This window comes from Anticarsia gemmatalis, chromosome 12 (genome assembly GCF_050436995.1).
Source record: "Anticarsia gemmatalis isolate Benzon Research Colony breed Stoneville strain chromosome 12, ilAntGemm2 primary, whole genome shotgun sequence".
Classification (NCBI taxonomy): domain Eukaryota; kingdom Metazoa; phylum Arthropoda; class Insecta; order Lepidoptera; family Erebidae; genus Anticarsia; species Anticarsia gemmatalis.
In genome coordinates, this window is record NC_134756.1 from 1657519 (window position 1) to 1676665 (window position 19147).

A 19147-nucleotide genomic window follows, 5' to 3' on the forward strand; every position below is an offset into this window, starting at 1 on the left:
TATGAGAATGCTATTTGTGGGTCTCGAGATTTATATTTAATCCCAGTATAGGGAGGAGAAATATATTTGGCATACTGCTTTGTATTGAATAAATATGGGTGATATGGGTGAATTTCATACACCTCAGTCTCCTGGACATTTCTACAAGATAGGGAAACCAATTTTGTTATTTATCATGTAGCTAATGCTCCCTAATAAAAACCACCTTTCAATTGGGGTCGGAATCGCGTCCATTATGGAATCTATGGTATTTAACTCTAAATCTTCGAGTATAAACGGATTTATGTTATAAAAGTTGATTTCAAGAACCACATAGCGTCGATATTATTTCGTTAACTTTGTTTCAAAGCATCGTATTAAAAATGTATGTTCTTACTGAATAATGGTTTTCTTCACAGTATCAATGGCTTACCTGTAAAAAGAAAAGGATTATTAGTTAAATAATAATATAAATAACATTTAAACATTTCGAAGAAAGAATATAACAAGATGTAAGGGATACAGGTTAAAGAAAAAAGTCACTGTTACATTTTCAACAGCATTTTTATCAATGAAAGACTGTAAAATGATTACTGTTTATCAACTTTAAAGTAAATTTGCAACCCCTGTGTATTTATTCTTGACTAACAGCCATAGAGTCCCCAACCTGCACTTGGCCAGCGTGGTCGACTCAGTCCTAACCCCTCCCTCATTACGGGAGGAGACCCTTGCCTAGCAGTAAGACAGTAATGGCTTAAATTTATAACAACCATAATATCGATATTTTCATACACAAAATATGATTGATAACGTGACAGGTAGTAGAAATGAAGACCGTCAGTGTAACTTGCGCCGAAATGTCCGGCATTTAAGGGTAAAATCGCAATAATTTCCGTATCCTATGATATAATAACTAGTAGAAATGTTAAAAACACTGTTGCAAAAGTGCTATCGAACATTATACATCGGATATTAATATTGACAAGAATATAAATGCGATTGGTTTTCCACAGTTTTTATATCAAGATCTCATTACAGAACATATTTATTTATTACTACAACTCATAAATATCGATTACATCATAGAATAAAAACACAACGAGTACTCGTTGAGAGAATAACATTAAATAATATAATTGTTATTAGACTAACAAGAACTTAAATTATAATTTACAAGATTGCTTTATTGATATCTGTTTTATTGCATCGAAATTTTAATTTGTTGTTCTGACGTTTATCAAGTCATAATTTTTATATTTATATGAAACTATCGCATCATAAAAATAAAGGAGCCAAGTTTCTTCTACATTCATTCTAGTTAGCATGATATCAACCTCTTGGAACACGTGGAGGCTTGATATTACTCCAAAAGGTGAAGGGGAAGGGGTTTTATAATGGCAGAACTCAAGAAGCACCAGCACCAACAAAAGGCTTTCTCCCGTCAGAATCGCATTATACATCGATTGGGTTTGACTCAACTAATGTCAAATCGTAGGACCATTTTAGAATCCCAATAGCGCATGATCTCGAATGCTTGTTTAAAATTGACGCATTAGGTATTTCATATAATAATATTTCAATTTTGAGACAGCCTTCGCTTATACGCTAGTTTTAAGTTAAGACTACGATTTGTTATTGACATTAGTTCGATCAATACCAAATTCCAAATTCGCTTCTATCTGAAGTAAGCCTGCAATTTCGTACTTTCTCCAAACTAGTAAAAACGGAAAGCTCGTCAAAGGTGTAAAGCCGCTAGTATTTTTTTGCCGTCGCTATGTATTGCCGGTGTACCGGTCCGAGCATGGCACGGTCCGGCCAAGGTTACCGGTACCGCAGTGTAACGTTCAACGACTAGTATCGCTCGTCACGTTTTTAGTTTTTGATATTAAGTAAGGTGTGTTCGACGAATCAAATTTTTAAGGTTTTGGAAAGAATGTGTAGATAATCAGGGAAATTATCGATGTTTTATATTATTTATGCACTTTTATTTGAAGAAAGTAGTATTTTACACGGACTTTTTTGTCTTGCTTGTGTCCAAACGCTGTGTAAAAATGATAGACCATTTGACCTTTATGACAGGTCGAAAAGAAATGAAACGTCATCTGGTGTTGGAGCTGACCTGTATTAAATAATGAATTGTGTTATTTTCATCTATTTAAATACATTCTTGTGTACGAACCTTTTACCTACTTCCTACACCATACATAGAAGACAGAAACGTGTTTCAACGTTCAACCAGCTCTAAAAAAGTCCCTAAAATAAATTATCAGATACTATCAACAAACACAGAAAGCACAGCTGCGTCGGCAAACACCAACAGCATTTGGCATAATTATGGCAACGCGCAGCCCGTGCCAGGTAATTATTGCACAATGCAAACCCTTTCTAGACCTTTACGGTGCAGTAGGCTGTTAATTAATGGTTTCCGCTAGTTTCCCATAATGGTAGCTGCTACCTTTCCCAATGTACGTCCCATTAGATACCGAAGGCGAAGGTGCGTTGAAGTGTTTTGAAGTGATTGAAATTAGAAATACAATATTCTGTAGACGCTAATATTACAAGTTCATACATACTATAATGCGAAAAGACTTTTTCCCCGACCTTATATCTGTCCTACAGATATGTCTAAAATGACTAAGTTAGTTAGCTATCATCAGTTTAGACCCTCAGATACCTTCCAAAAAAAGAGACAATAATGTTGTTATATAACAGATCCCGAGTAAGTAATGGAATAAATTATGTATAGGTACATAATACTCTCTCCTTATTCAAAGTTATTTGGAATTGCAAAACTTATCTACAATAAAAATATGTAGAGGTTACGAACCTATTAAACATTCAGGTTGCCCCAGAGTTCAAATCGATGATCAATAAAAACATTTCATGGTGATCAAAATAAACATCGAACGAACGGTACACCGATCAGTCAATATATTTAAATTTAATGTAAAATATTGTACAAAATATGCAAAGTGAAACATAAGTGGCCATGTTTATCTGCGGGGCATAGGCAAGTCTTTGGTGAGTAAACAGAATTTATGATAAAACAAGATGGCGAGAGCTTCAGGCTATGCAAGAGCCGTGTGAAAATTTGCTATGTAAGACTGATTACTTAAATATTGAAGCTTGCGAGTGATTGGAGCTATTTTTAATAAGTAGGTGGTATCTTAGTAGTAAGAATGTTTATCTTTAGCTTTAGTATACCTAACGTAATTGTGTCGTCAACTTTAAAAACATACCAAAATATTGCTTAATTATCATTTTTAGCCTTTCTACACTCATTGCAGGGAATAAGCCTCCATCCAAATACACCGGTCCTAACTAGGGACCTAGGTATACCTAATGAATTCTTTATAAAATGTATTAAACTCAATTCATATTATTCTAACCAAAGTTCATATAAGAGAAAAAAACGGTAGCAGTTCAAAAGAACAAAAGACAAGAATCACATAAAGCGATCTGATAAGACTGTTTGCTAATAAGTCGCGAGTTTTCGGAAGGTCATTGACCAGCAATTGTGTCACAAAATCGAGAGTCACCGTGACACACAGTTTAGCACCTCAACACGCGTTTAAAATTGTCTATACTATTTTTTGTCTATTTTCTGTACTTTTTATAGCCGTAGTCAGTTATCCCCAGAAAAAAGTAACGAGAAAATTAATACTCCGAAAATAACATATAATAGCGTGTATAAAGTCCATTGATATAATAATTATCAAATTCTAAAAACTTTCAAGAAGCACCAGACTCTGAACCTACTTATTTAGTACAACATGATTACGTGACATAATCCATTGCGATCCAATACCAGTTCCCGATCTCTACAAGAAGTATCAAAACAAAAACGCAATAAAATTTTTGTTGAGCCTGAGAACCGAACTCTAGACCTAGTAATTATCAGTCACGTGAATAAATTACAGTTTGAATAGATTTTTTTACAGTACAATGTTCAAATCTGCGAACTGTTGCTAAGGCGTACTTTGACTAAGTGACAAAAACGATCACAAAAAATATTTGTAAGCCGCCCGCTATACGTTCATTTAAAATCAATATTGTATCGAATTTGCTGACAGTTAGTTACAGGAATTCTAACCAAATGGCAAATAATAGACCTGACCACGAAGTCTTGAAGTGAATAAGGTGGTCACCTTTGACCCTATTACCTGCTTGCAGAAACATACTGTTATTCTATTGGATCAGGTCGTATCCATTTGCGTCCGTTGTCGGCATGTTTGAGTTTCCGTGACACAAGATTAATGAAATATGCAACTTCGAAAAGGGCACATCTCTCATTACACTCACATAACAGATGTGCTCTTTTCGAAATGGCATATTTCAATAAACATAAACCAATGTACCTATAAGCTTCGCTAAAAGAAATAAAACGGGATAAAAATCATGGCAGCTGTATTGGAGCCTGCTTTAAAAAAAGGACCGTTTTTTTTGTTATAGCGGCAACAGAAATACATCATATGTTAAAAATTCACAGTCTACCTATCACAGTTCATAAGATAGCCTTACGACAGACAGGCAGCAAGACAGCTTAGAATTATAGGCTCCCGTTTTTATGCATTGGGTACGTAAGCCTAAAAATGCAGTGTAGCAAATAGTTGTCACCTATAGTTTCGTGGGAACAAGTGTTATCTAAAGTAATAGATACGCATGTTTCTAGGTACGCTGATGCAATCATTATCAGCTGTTTATAGCGCGACTGTGAGGAGAGGTTACGTGGACCAATAGACTTGTAAGTGGAAAACTGACAGTGTTATAGCGTTGTTTTGAGTTGCAGGTCATGGGAGATTAGTGGCAAAGTGAGGAGAAGAAAAGTTTTTAAGAGTACTGATTTTTTATTGTCAAAATGTTACAGAATGTCAAGTGCTTGGGAGTGCCAAATGAACCCCGTGAGTAATACCAAAAACAGGTAACTATTAAACTGTTTAAACGAGGTTGATAACGTCGAACAGCAATGTATGAAAACCCATGATTTGAAGAATATAGTACAGTGCTTGCAAGTTTGTAAAAATATAGAAATGAAAACGTTTGAAAAATAATTCGTTTGATTTCCATACTACGTACGACACATTGCCTAATAAAATCATTTTGGAAACAATCCAGATTATTTAAAGGTTAAGAAACATTAAATCCTTTTACATTCGCATAGCTAAAACAACACATTACGCATAATTTAAATCGATGTTTCGTACACCAGTACGCAATAAATACCATTAATAATACCTATAATGTAAATAAGGAAAAACAAATAGCAAACATTTTCTAAAGGACTGAAAATGAAGTGGGTTTCCCTAACCTTGTACTCAAGGTCATTTATAAACCGTTGAGAAAAACATGTATTGTTTATTATTTTCACCACAAAGCTGGGAGACAAGACATCAACCGACTCTAAAGAGACGTCACACTGTCTACAGATAAACCTTTGTAGTCCCTAATATGTTATCGAAAACCATATCACCATTTGATCTCATGGATTTTTTTGCACTTTTATCATTCTTACATTGCTTTATGAAGTCGGGGCTCCAGGCACTTGACAGTACTGCCAGAAACATTTAGTTTCTAGGTCATTAAGATATATGGATATTGTTATTTTACTTAGCCTCCAAATCAGAGCTATTAATTAGGTCTAAAACGTGTGGGCAAATATGCTGGCATTTTGCAGCAATATAAAATGAAGGTAGGCAGTTTGAAATTCTTTCTAATTGGTCTAGGTAATAATTTTGATTTATAACACATACTAGTAATAAAAAATAAAATAACTGTATGTTTAAGTAGTTACATATTTATTAAAAGAAAAGATGAAACAATAGGATTAAATAACGTGGAAAGTTCAAAGTCACGATCGCTGCCAAATGTGCCTACATTAAGATAAAATATGGTCCATTCGTACAATTGTGTTCATTGTCTCAAATGGCATTAGAATTATTTGGATAAAATTGTTTATATGAGTACATTGGTACTATACAATAAAATAATAGATATTCTTTGCAATCTCCATTTGCTAATGGAACAAATGTGAAACTTAACTTTTTTCTTCAAGCTGCCAAAACTCCTACATATGCAAGATATTTTCATATAAAACCTTTTTTAATAAATACATAAACAGCTCCAGTTTCTATTTGAAGGCGGTTGCAGGCAGCCCAACAATTATAAAAAATAACTGGAATAAAATTGCAAGTTTCTGGCGGTCATCACTAACAAATAAAAATGTAAGAAAAGGGTAGTCAACCTTTTATTAGGCTCTTAAGGAGAGCGTTGTTAAAATGACGAGTCTAAATTATTTAAAAGCCTACGATAAATAAAAAATATATCCTACACACTAGACTTACAAATTCAAGGCTACAAATCTTAACAATACGATCCATACATTTCAACAATCAGATTCTAAGAACTGAATATGTAAACAGCATAAAAACTCACTTCTTTATTATACACGGTCAGTAAAAAGATAACGATGAGAGATTCGCTAATTGCTTGCTGCGCAAATCGATAATCAAATAATTGGGCACTACGTTTTGGCTTCATGACCTTTTGTTTACTTTGTTTCCACTACCGAGGCTGATTTATAACTGTTTTTTGAAAATTGGTAGATTTAGATTGATCATTGATTTCGAAATTCTAAGTTGTTCTCCGCTGACGCGGGCGTTGCGCACGCTCAACGATGTAGCTGATCCGACTGATATATTTTTATGTTCTCTGAACGAATTCACAAAAGCCACATATTGTGTAATAAGTTATACTATTAGCAAATAAGAATGATATATTGTAACTTCTCTAACGCATTAGTCTTAGTGAATGTAATGTTAGATGTAAGTGTGTGATAAATAAATAAATAAATAAAAAGTTGCTAGGATTTTGAAAATTAACTTAGATGTGGGCAAGTGTCATCAGGGTATGCCTGAAGGTCGGGATAGGCCAACATACGATAGAGTGATGATTTGTACCAATAAGTAAAGGATTGACAGAAAACGACTATCATGTAGATTGCTCTGGAGATCTTTGCTCAACAATTAGCCAGTATAGGTCAAAAGAAAACTAAAAGTAAAAACTAAAACCAACTAAAAGTTGCGGTTCCCAAGCTGTGGCTTACTACGGTATTATTATAAGTGGTCTGAGAAAAATTGTCGTACCAAAATATGTAAAAAAAAAAAGTGGGAAAATCCTGATTTAGAGTATTCTAAATCCTGTTTACGCTATAAAAATATTGTTGCTATTATAAATGTCATAAAATACAAATTAGGTAGTTTTATTGCACCGGGTGTTTTGGCATTTATTAGCTGTTTTTTATTACTCGTTTGTCAATTTATTAGTCTAACATCTTCAAAAAGTACCTAACTGATATTATTTTTACCGACGCTACTAAATAGGAAACACAATTTATTTGCACGAAATCTCACAGGTGACATTTTGTTGCAGAGATACAGAAAATGTTCTTTTCATATTATAGATCAGTATAATATGAAAAGAACATTTTCTTGAAGAAGGTATCATGCATTTATAAATCTTTACCAGGCTTCAAAGACACGTTGACGTAGCTTCCGAGGAAAAAATATTATTTACCATAATCAAGAAATAGTCAAAAACGTCCAAAATAAATTGGAAAACGTACAACTGTATAATTGGAATAAAGAAATCAACGATTCGAAAGTGACATCTTCCGGTAAGATTTATGAATCATAAAAATCTTGGCGAATGACTCAGTGGCTAGGCAGGTTCGTTACATTTGGAGCACTCGAGTCCCTGTTGTGGTCAACCGGTTATTTATAGGAAGGCTACTGATTGCAAGGTGCGTCACGAATCATTCCGGGAATACATTTGTAGGGAACATTACGAAAGCGAAGATGGAGTCAGGTGGAACGAATTTCTAAGAGTAATTTCATAAAAGCGATTACTATTGAATACTCATGAAAAGAAAGATAGAAGTGGGAAAGCAGCTGTATTAATAATCAGTTTAAATGATCTGTAAAGGTACTTCTTACTCCTAATTAAATGATTTGTCTAGATTCCCTTGAAACTGGCTTACTCTTTACAAACGATAGGAACCAATCACACTCTTAGTTCAATTTCCTTTCGTCATATAAACCTAATTGATTCGTACAAGTCATTAATTACGATACAAATCAAAACTTACAATATCAGATGTAAAATACCGGATTGGAATATAATAGCTACATAAGCTCGCTATCTTATAGATAGAGTTAGTAGATAATTATTATCTAAGGTATTTAGTTATCGGACTAACACGTGTAAACCAAGAAACTTAACAATACTTTAGTTATAATCACCGGAATTCGTTTGCAAAAACGTGCGATTTAATCTAAGTTTAAAGAACCCCCTTGACATATTTTGTGACCAGTTTGGCGATAGATCTTATGATATTTTAAACTAAAAACTACGTTAATATGGCTAAGGATATAATAATATGTATTGTGTGATTATGTAGGGTAAAATTGGGCTTAAATGTGCTTTAAGTAAGGTAAATAAAAGCTTGCAAAAAAGATTGTACGCAAACAAAAAGACTACCTGAGCGTGTACCGTTAAACATAGCTTAAAACAAATATTTTACAAGCAAATGTTTAACTTGTTCGTGTATTGATCGTCAGGAGTTTTGCGAATAAAGGTTAAAGGTATTGTCATCATAGCGTATAATAGCGTATAACGTCTTTGCAGGCGAATACGTACATGTATGGTGAATCACAATAATTGATAAAGTAGAAACACTTGAAATGTATATTGAAATACATCATATCCCACAATAGATATTACACAAGACGATTGTTACATATCACTTTATATTTCCTACTTTCAACAAATACAGAACAGAAACTGTTATGAAACTGATTTTCACTAGCAATAACCGATTTGAAACTGCGATGCAACTGATTGTCAACCGGAACGAAACCAGACAAATATCTATTTCGCAGTATCTATAACGCATAAGATCTCAAATGTAAGCGAATAATCATTCCAAAGAATACAATTCATAAATTTGCATTACTTTCTTAGTAAACAAGGGTATCAAGAAGCTACCCTCATAATAAATGATCAAGGAAAACCGAATATTGAAATATTCAAAGACATTCTGAATTCTGTCTGACCCATTAAAAGGCAGTAAAAACTCAATTAGCGCGAACTCGAACGAAGTTTGCTTTTTGATTATTGGCAATTTTCGATTGTGTCGCTCAATTTGAGACGGACATTGGGTACAAGATTGTTTAATAATGCCTAATGGCGGCCGGTTTCGAAGCTCTTTTATCAAAACGGTAACGGTATAATGCCCAAATTAATGTCAATCTTAACATGTGGAGACATTGAACCCTCGTCTCTCGGGTAATGATTACATTTCAGATTGAATAATACGTTTAAGGCACTTTAAAAATGACTATCGTCGGATTGATATAATGTGGTCTTATTCAATGCACACTGAAAACTGTATTCGGAAATGGTCACCTATCCGAATTCTGACCGGATTAACGCTACAGAACCTTGTCAATCTATAAATCTGAGTAGTGGTCATTCAGTCGGTCTTATCGTATCAACTTATCCGTAGATAGCAAACAAGTAAGTTCATAAATATTCAAACAACAATATAATCGGATTAATAAACCTACAAATATTCAGATCCCACGGTACATGCAAGTCTCATTTGCAACTTTGCCACGACAGTATTTGATTTCGGCAATTAAGATTGTCTGTCGCCCGTGCATACCATCTTGGCTATTTAGGTCGAGATTACCATACTAGTACTATCAAATAAATATCAACTTTATTGCACATAGATTAAGTATTATTATTGAACAGTTGTACTAAGAAATCTGATAGGTGGATTGATTTAGAAAAATGGTTACAGATGATTGAAGGGCGATCGTGTGACAGTGTCAAACGAATTGGGACGTTAATGGGTAGGTAATTAAGTTTTTTATTGTTCTGTCAATAGTCTGGGTCACTCACCCACTGTATTGGGGTCGTGTAGGTGTCTAATTTGTTTTGAAAGTGCAGTTTAAAAATATACTGGAGTCAATGATTATTTAATTGTTAGGATTGGACGTGTGCAAACGTAAAAGAAACGTGCCATTTCTTAAGTAATTTATGTAATGTGATGATATATGACTTAGAAACATAATTAGGTCGTATACAATATTACTTAATCTTATCCAGTCTATTACAGATTATGTCTTAATGTCTCACTGTTTTCTCCAGTCCATTAATATCAATTGAACAACGAACAAAGCGTTTCCCTAACTCCAGACGGTACAAACCTTCGAACAAATCTCACAAGTACTTCATTGTTCCACCATCCAACCACTTGTACAAACTCCGTACGTGTGCAACACTCCATTGTCATGCGAAACACAACTATAAACATCATACTGGGTTTTACCCGTAAGGCCTATAATCGTTTGTTATGCCCAATATGTATGAGGAAGCAATGATAAGAGAATAGCTGTTTATGTTGCTTCTGTCGTTATTAGGTGGTTGATAAAAACCCCTATTGTCAATTTAATTCGACATTTACAGCCTATTTGGTACAATATACTGGCTGCTTTGTATAGCCTTAGCTGAGAAGCAAAGCAATTTTTTTGGTTTTGTACAGCGTGATTAGAAATGGAACAGGTCCAAAGATGGATGTTTGGTAGGAGAGGCTTTGGTCTGGCAGTGAGATACGTGTGCAAATGGTTAATATTGTGAGAAGACGGGTTGATTCACGATAAAGAAAAAAATATTAATAGTGGATTGAATCAGAATACTATAGACATATAAAGAGATATAAAGCTCTTGTTTTAAAGTAGGTAGCTAGATGTATCATAGTTATCGAAATCGGTCGTATTTTAGGGTTTATCTTCTAACGGCGATACTGAAAGATCGTGAAATATCCGATAGTGCATTTTTGGCAGTTTCAAATCACGATGTGGCAATAAAATGATGAGTTTCAATAAAAATAAAACAAACTATTGCGGCGAACATATATTTTATGAGTTATGGTTTAGATTCGTTGAAATCTGAGGGCATTGATACCTAGACAGTAGTTCTAATAAAAATATAGACTTAAGTTCCTCGTTGCATTTCACAGTATGTTAGGAAAAGGTGGTAGTAGTTACACCTACACGAACCAAACTTTTATAGAAACCTTATTTTATGTACTCGTGAAATGATTAACTTGCCATGATTATTACTATAGGTTAATAGACAACTGCTACAACGGTCAACTAGAAAACTTTTGCCAAAAATGGAATTCATATAGGAAATCCGCGTGCGAAAAGATCCGGGTGTCAGAATTTTGCAGAATACGCTATTGAATTTTGTCAATGAGATTTCGATTTAGAAAACGTAGTGTTGTCATTTGCAAACGAAACGGTTATTATGACACAAATAGGAATAGTTTAAACTAATGAATAGCGTATGACAAGTAACATGTGTTTGCGGAAAATTCTACGAATACGTTGTAGCAGCAACCTTGTTTTGTTGCTTACCTAATCGACTGAATAACTACTGAATGGTAGGAAGCCGGCATAACGACTTGTATTGAGAAGCTTTGTATGATTTTCAGGCTGCAGGTTTCAGACAGCAGATAGTATTCTTAACGACCTTTCAAAAGTCGAGAAATATTACGCTTAGAAACAAGTCTTAAATTTTAAATAAAAAGCTTTCATTTATATTATCATGATTATCACCCATAAAAATATATCGATCGAATCAGATAAATTATATCGATCAGTCGGTACAAAACACCTCGTAAAAATTACCATATCCACATAATATACCTAAAGAAAAACATAGATATATAAAATCAATAGATTACGAGTCCAATGACATTGATAATATTCACACCGTCAAGATCAAACTGGTATAATAATATAATAGTTCTCAACAAACGACTTGTGACGTAGTTTCTAAGAAAAAACCACTGCGTACTGAGAATGGATTTATTTTCCCACGGCCCTTTGCTTAAGTATATTTTTATTTATTGATCATAGTTACATACTTGACAATGGACGCACAATATATTGTTTTTCTTTATTCTTCATTTGGTTAATTTGAAGGATATTGCTGGCTAACAATTTCCGAGTCGTGGGAGAGCTTTAAAAACAAAGTTTACACCTTTAAATTGTATGGAGATGATGGAAATTCATATTATTAATAGATAGCAGCATTTAGGTAATACAATTCTGAAAACGGTTATTTCTATCAGAGACTTGGATAAGGCTGCACAGGGGGTTACTATTTTTCATACATTGTAACGACTTCGGATAAACTCAAAGTAGGTCTACAGCCATTACTTATTATTTCTCAGGTAGAATTTGTTAAAAATACCATTTAGCGATTCATCTGCATTACAGTGAAAGGAATTGAATTGCCGATGTAGTAGTGCATGAGAATTCCAACACAAGAATGTTTTTAAGTTAAAATTAGCACGTTTAATTACCTTCAAAGGGCTAAAGGAAAGTATAACACCATGCAATCCCTAAGATTAAAGGCAAAACGTCGAACAAGCTTTCACTGCGCCATAAAACCATGGTGTTCTACCATAAACCATGGTGATAAAGTCAACAAAGGGCGTGTAACATAACATTACGCGTTACGGTCCGTTTCACTATCGACCCGTTTTATGTTTCTTGTAGAAATGGTCAGTTATCAGTGCACCGTATCGGTTACTCAGGAATTTTGTTGGTAGAGGAGTTTTTACTGGATTTCTGAGTAGTGTTGATTATGATGTTAAGTTTTATCAAGTAGCCAATGGGCTTTTGAGAATAATGGCTAGATAATGATATAGAAGGACTCTATATACATACGTTCAGCTAAAAACAAACGAGATTTAATTTTGCGGTTTTACGACGCATGAGTAGCATTTGACTATTGAAAACAAATACCTACAGAATTTTATCACAGTCAGCATATTATTATTATATATATTCAGCCTTAACTAGATCTTGCCCTAATTGTCCCAGAAGGGATTTGGGATTGTTATTTCCATCCAATATTCTCACCTACATTCAAGATAGAATTCTCGACCTCAATCTCACTATTGATCCGAAGCTGCGCCTCAATTTTTACAACTCAACACCAACTAAAGTAATTAGTCCCTTGGTAATCTACTAGAAGGTCGGGCAAGACAATTCAAGTCTAATTGATTTATACGTGTAATAACTACTGTCCGTGAGCCAGTCTCCCAAGGCTGATAGACAAAGACTGGCTTTCTGATGACAATCCATCTCAATAACCCAAAAACTATTTGAGCAACGCTTTAAGTGCTTTTAAATAGACATTTTTATGTGACACTCGTTAAGACGCACCCATTGAAGAAACATTTAACAAATTCCTAGAAAATACAAAGTGTTTGTAGAGGTAATTCTTTGGAAAAATACGATAATAAAACTTAAAAGCTGGTACAAATCTTACGATTCCATTAAAATCATCGAATTTGCTCCCGACAACCAAACCACTCGGAGTGTTCATACATAAGAGGAAAATTATGCGTGGATTTCATAGATGGTTGGCCTTTCACAGGTCCCTATTTGAAAGTCATGCTTCGGTAGGAAAATTAGAAGTCGATCACTGCCGTTTTTTATTAAATTAGCAGCAGCCACGTTAAAGGCTTTAAACTGGTTAAACAATATGACTTTTAAACAGCAGAATATATTTTTTTATTCTGCTTCTGTCCCACTGCTAGGTAGGTCTCCTTCCAAACGAGGGTTAGGCCTAGAGTCCACCACGCTGGTTGTGTGGGTTGGGGATAATTATCAAGGTAGCTCATCAATAAAATAAGCAAGATATTTTTGCATTCATGGCATTACATCACCATAACAGTTCCGTGGGATCTGCCCTTTCATGGGAAAATTATGGCTTAACGACTTAATCTTTCATAAAATAATTAACCGTGTTTAACGGTATGGAAAATGTGACCACAAATGGGTTGGTGGCTAATTATAACCTATAAAGGATATCGAAGTGACGGAGAGGCGTGCGAATAAATGGAAGCTGAGTAAGGATTATTGATTACTGTGACAATTGGACTAATGACCGATGATAGTAGCTGGAAAGTTTTATTTTATGCTTATTTTTGAAATAATGTTTGGGTAAATAAGATGTATGGATGTGAATGACCCAAGGGAAGTTTGTAAAAATCGTACCAAATGGCGTTTTTTGGCCTATGAATCAAGGGCAGTTTGTAAGTCCTGCCTAGTGGCGTTCTCAGGATTCTGCCCACTCGAATGGGAAATAAACGTAGCGGTAAATTCACTCTCTGTATCATTAACTATCATAAGTGTCAGCATTTGACCCAAATGAGCTGAAAATAGAATGCTTTGCTACAAAATTTTCCCCCAATAAGTCACTACTTTTATTTTCCTTATTAAAAAACCCATATACCTACTGTTATTGAACTAGTTATTCATACCAACTTTATGGGAAAATTATACGAAACAAGTCTAAGAGAGACTTAGGCATAAAATTCTCTAGCGTTTAACAAAAAGATAAAATTCTAAACACCTTGAACTTTACCAAAAAAATCTATCTGGAAAATTACCAACTTAAAAATACAACAAAAATATTTAAAAAGAGAGTCGTAATCAGACCAGTGGGTAAAACAACAGGTTTCATTTCGTCCAGTTTTGGTAAAACATCTTGTGTTACAATAACAAGAGTGAGTGGTGACAGTGGCGGCCGGCGCGTGCGCAGCGCAAAAACTTTGCATCGTATTGCACTGTTTGGTGTTACAATGAGCCTTTGATATGTAATACTTAATTGTTATTTCAAGTACCTGTAGTAAGTAGTTTGCTACTTTTGTAGGACTTTAGTTATCGAGTAAGTATGAACTGCCTTATGATTCTATTAGGTATAATCGATACTCCTATATAAATATTTTGATAGTTCGTAGGTACTTGAGAGTAACTAACTCATTTTCTTCTGGAAGGTATTTTCCTTCATCATCAAATTTTTGAAAACCAAATGTCCGTAAAGCTCTATTCCTATAGTAACAACAGAACTTAGATCGCGTTACAATGTCTGACAGCCGAACTTCATAAGGTACAATTAGCAGTATAAGTATAGTGTCATATTTTTTCATAGGCATATCTACAATTCTTATTTAACCCATGACTGTCCCACTGCTAAGCGAGGGTCTCTTCCTGGTCGAGGGATGGGTTAAGCCTTTAACCTATATTTAAGCTTAAATAATTAAAATACATGATCTTTTGAGTACTATTGAATTTCAGTGTCTGATGATTACAAATCTACGTATAATCATGATAAAATGAAGTGTTACTATAAGAGTCTAAGAAATACCTGTATTGCCAATAGACACAATTTAAATACATCCTACGACGTAATAGTTATTTGTATGTTATCAATTGAAGTGGTTTCTACAAAGTCTTTACATACTAAGTATTGTTTGCTAAAGTAACCAATGTCTGTGCAATATAGCAGACAGCTAAAACTACCTTCAATGAAATGAACAGAGGATAAAATTTTTAGACTAAAATAAGCTTTCGTAATAGGTTGAAACTGTAGAAAAAAGTTTATATAAAAAACAGGGTAGCTCTGTCCCGCAGATTTATTCGAATTTATTTTAATTATATGATTTTATACTTTTCCTGTATCCATGTAGAAATACATAGCGTGAGAGTCAGATTACAGTCAATATAAGTAGATAGCATTAGGAAAATAAGTTTATTACAAATACCTCTTTTGACGGAGCATTAACTATTTAACACATTTCGTATTAACTATTTAACAGCATGAAATACTTAACCTAATACTAAACCCCACCATCATTATTCCAATAAAGCTAACATCACCATGAAACACCGCATTGCGGTACTACAAAACCGCGGGGCAGGCCAAAGGCACAATCCATTCATTCTATAAGCGTAGATCGTTCATTCAAATTTTGATTTATTAGTTTTATTACACCGGATCAATCAACTATTGTCTTATATTCATTCAATGAGGATATCAACCTTTTGGTTGTACTAATGGCTGTGTTATAAGGTTATGTGACTACTAGGCCTAGCCCGCGTCTTCGACTACTTCTAAAAAAAATTCGCGAAATCATGCGTTAATCTAATCTAGGTTATCAACCATCTGTGTGACAAACTTCAAAATCTGTTTAAGTAGTAGTAAAGAGAAAAAGTTCCATAAGCGCATCCATTAAATCAAGTAGGAGTAGAAGCATACTAGAAGGCAAAGAATTTTGAGTAATTATGTTTACAAGGGCTTTGATTTGTCAGACAGTTTCTTATCTTAAGATATGTGATATTACAGTTGCATCAATTGCGCAAGTGATACGAAGATTCTTGGTCAAGGGGAGATCCCTTTTATTCCCAGCCGGATCTAAAAACGCGAAAATAAATGAAGAAGCACGTCATATCCTACATACATACAAATAAAAAAAACAGAAAATAGATAACAAGGCAAAACTCTCACGCGCAAGAGACAAATAAGATCAAAACTACGCCCAACATAAAGAAGGCGATACTACAGTTCTATAAATCGCTGCATTACCTAAAGCTGCAACAATTTAATCGCTACACCAATTACTTAAGAGGCTCGACTTGCAAAATCTACAGGTATTTTAATTAATAAGCAATGGGTAGAATGTCAGTATATTCTCACGGGTTAAAAGGAAAGTCGTCTGGGTATCCGCTTTTCTTCCGTCGATGGACAAATAAGGTCATTTAGCAGCTAATACGATGTGCTGATCGTTTCCTAGGTTAATTACCTATGTCGGCGAAGTAAATAGATTGATGGCTATGGGCGTGGTATCCGCTAAGAGAAGGTATGTTTTAGTAGGTTTATATGGCGTTTTATGTCTGAATTAAGAATCGTTACGAGCGACATTGCCCTTAGGATTTATCAACATGTTTTTTACATGTGAATATCACGGAAACAGTGTTCTGGAAGAATATAGTCGAATATTCTTAAAGAATTATAATTGAATTTGTAACACCATATTTCCTCTTCAGTAGTCACAGAATTCGGTTCGTGCTTCAGTGGGGACCTGAAGGGACCTTATATTGACTTAACTTTACCCGCTAAAAAATGTCCTCTTGCCATAGGAGCTGAAGAAGAACGACGACAGAAGAGGGAGAGGTAAACAAACAATATTTCTGCGCAAAATGGTCAGTGAAATACATCGTATGTGTATTCGCTCTACAATAACATAAAATTGTTGTCTTACACGTTTACTGGACGATCCATCATGATTTTCCTGTTGTACTAAATAGGATTACGACATCAGCGATTGTTACACTGGATCTATGACGACATTTATGATGATTTTCTTGAAGTAAGATTGAGGAACGTTTGTTAAAGTTAGAAATATTACTATAATACGGAATTAGCATCGGAAAGAAATTGGATAAAAAAACTTGTAAAATTATTTTTTGCTTCCAATGAAAGTGTTACGAAATTTTAATGATCACTAGGTTGATGCCGAAATACGCCCTGAATAAAAATTGGGGAGGAGTGTTAAGGTAATTTAGGTACATGTTAGTTCAATAACCTTTCTAACATGTAAAATTAAAACCCTAGCAATGTAAAGTGCACTGACCTGTACATTGTACAACTAAGCTAAGGATGGATTTTTTCGTTGTTGACATATTCTCTATACATTAAGGTACCCAAAACTTCGAAACTGTTCCTTGCATAAAGTCAATGATGAAAAATATACTCTTAATCGAGCAATAATCTCTTACATAATCTCTATCTGACTATAAGCATATTATCTTGTGCCTCAAATTCCTAATATCATAAAAATGGACATCTAACGAGTACCTATAATAAGTGTCAACGGGTACCCGGTATTTGATGACACTATAAAGGTATAGAGCACTCTTCAAAGATTGTAATAGTACCTATTGTGTCAGTATTACGCATGTACGAAATAGGCCATCGACGTCCGCGAACTAAGGCCGATCGCATCCGTTTAGCGCAATCAAACGTTTGTGACGTGGAGCAAAACTGTAAACGTTTTTCTAAAGACCTTTTACGTTAGATCCGGGTTAGGTGGATCCCTTCTTTGATATGGGGACGGTAAATGTGGAGATGTGGTTTGCAGGTACAAATGAGGTAAATATAGACTTTTTTTCATTCAGTTTTATGTATTTGGAAGGGTGATTTTTATAAATGTGCCGGAGAAAAACCGATGGATGACATTATGTCAAGGAAATTAAAAGTTTAAAAGAACTTACTCAGGCAATTATTGGCTAAAAGCTACAGACAGCTTTATATATATGACAATTATTTTTGTTAAGTAACCCTAATTAGGTAGTCAAAAACTACCTGGGTAACAACTCTACTCTTAATACCTAGGCAGTAACGACCATATTCATAAAAATGTTTCTCTTGGCTGCTTGCGCTTTTTTCTATGTACCTCAAAACCCATTCATAAAATGAGATAAATATGTCAAGAGATTCCTAGCGCCGAAACGAAAAGATTATTTCATACAAACCAGTCTGTCTGAACTTAAGAAACCAGTCCACAGCCGCCTTCAAATGTCAGTCACATAATAAGCTCTTCCCTTATCATTGCAACGTCACTCAGATACCACAGTATACTAAAACAGTGCACCGACATCTTTGTAAGATCTTAAGAAAGCATTCTACTTTAAAAAGATAATTCAGTAAAGTTAAAAAGTACTTAAACGTGAGGTTACAGATGTGTAGTAACATTCTATGAAAAGATATCCATATTCCACGTTTATACCTACATACTAATACTATAATAATCTGTCCATTCATGTGTCACACTTTTACCGCTTAACCGCTAAAACGATTTTTATAACATTTAGCATAGGGCTAGTTCGAGACCCAGGATCAAACATAGGCTACCTATTTTTTCTAAAATCTGCTCCATATTTAAAATAGTAGAGTAAATTTAATCCAGCGATTCAGCAAGTTGTGGATCAAAATGTATATTTAAATTATCTCACTGGTTAAACTGTGTTGAAACGCCGACAGTGTTCTCACATGTTTTGTTCACCATAAACGGCCGTGGTGAATTAACATTAATTTAACAAAATACGTCACACCGACTGAATTTGGCGCGACACTGCCAGTCCTGCCAGCTGTGATGTGACAAGTGAAAGTTAGCAGCACAAGTGTTAATATGATTTTGAAAATAAATGTTGTTTATTGATAGGAGAAATTGATATTTTTT

At 34.4% G+C, this 19147-nt stretch overlaps 1 protein-coding gene across 8 annotated transcripts in view; it reads right to left on the reverse strand.

Moving 5' to 3' along the window:
- The window catches only part of slpr (mitogen-activated protein kinase kinase kinase slipper), a 78313-nt gene that overhangs the window by 45187 nt on the left and 13979 nt on the right, over positions 1 to 19147 (reverse strand). The window lies entirely within an intron of this gene.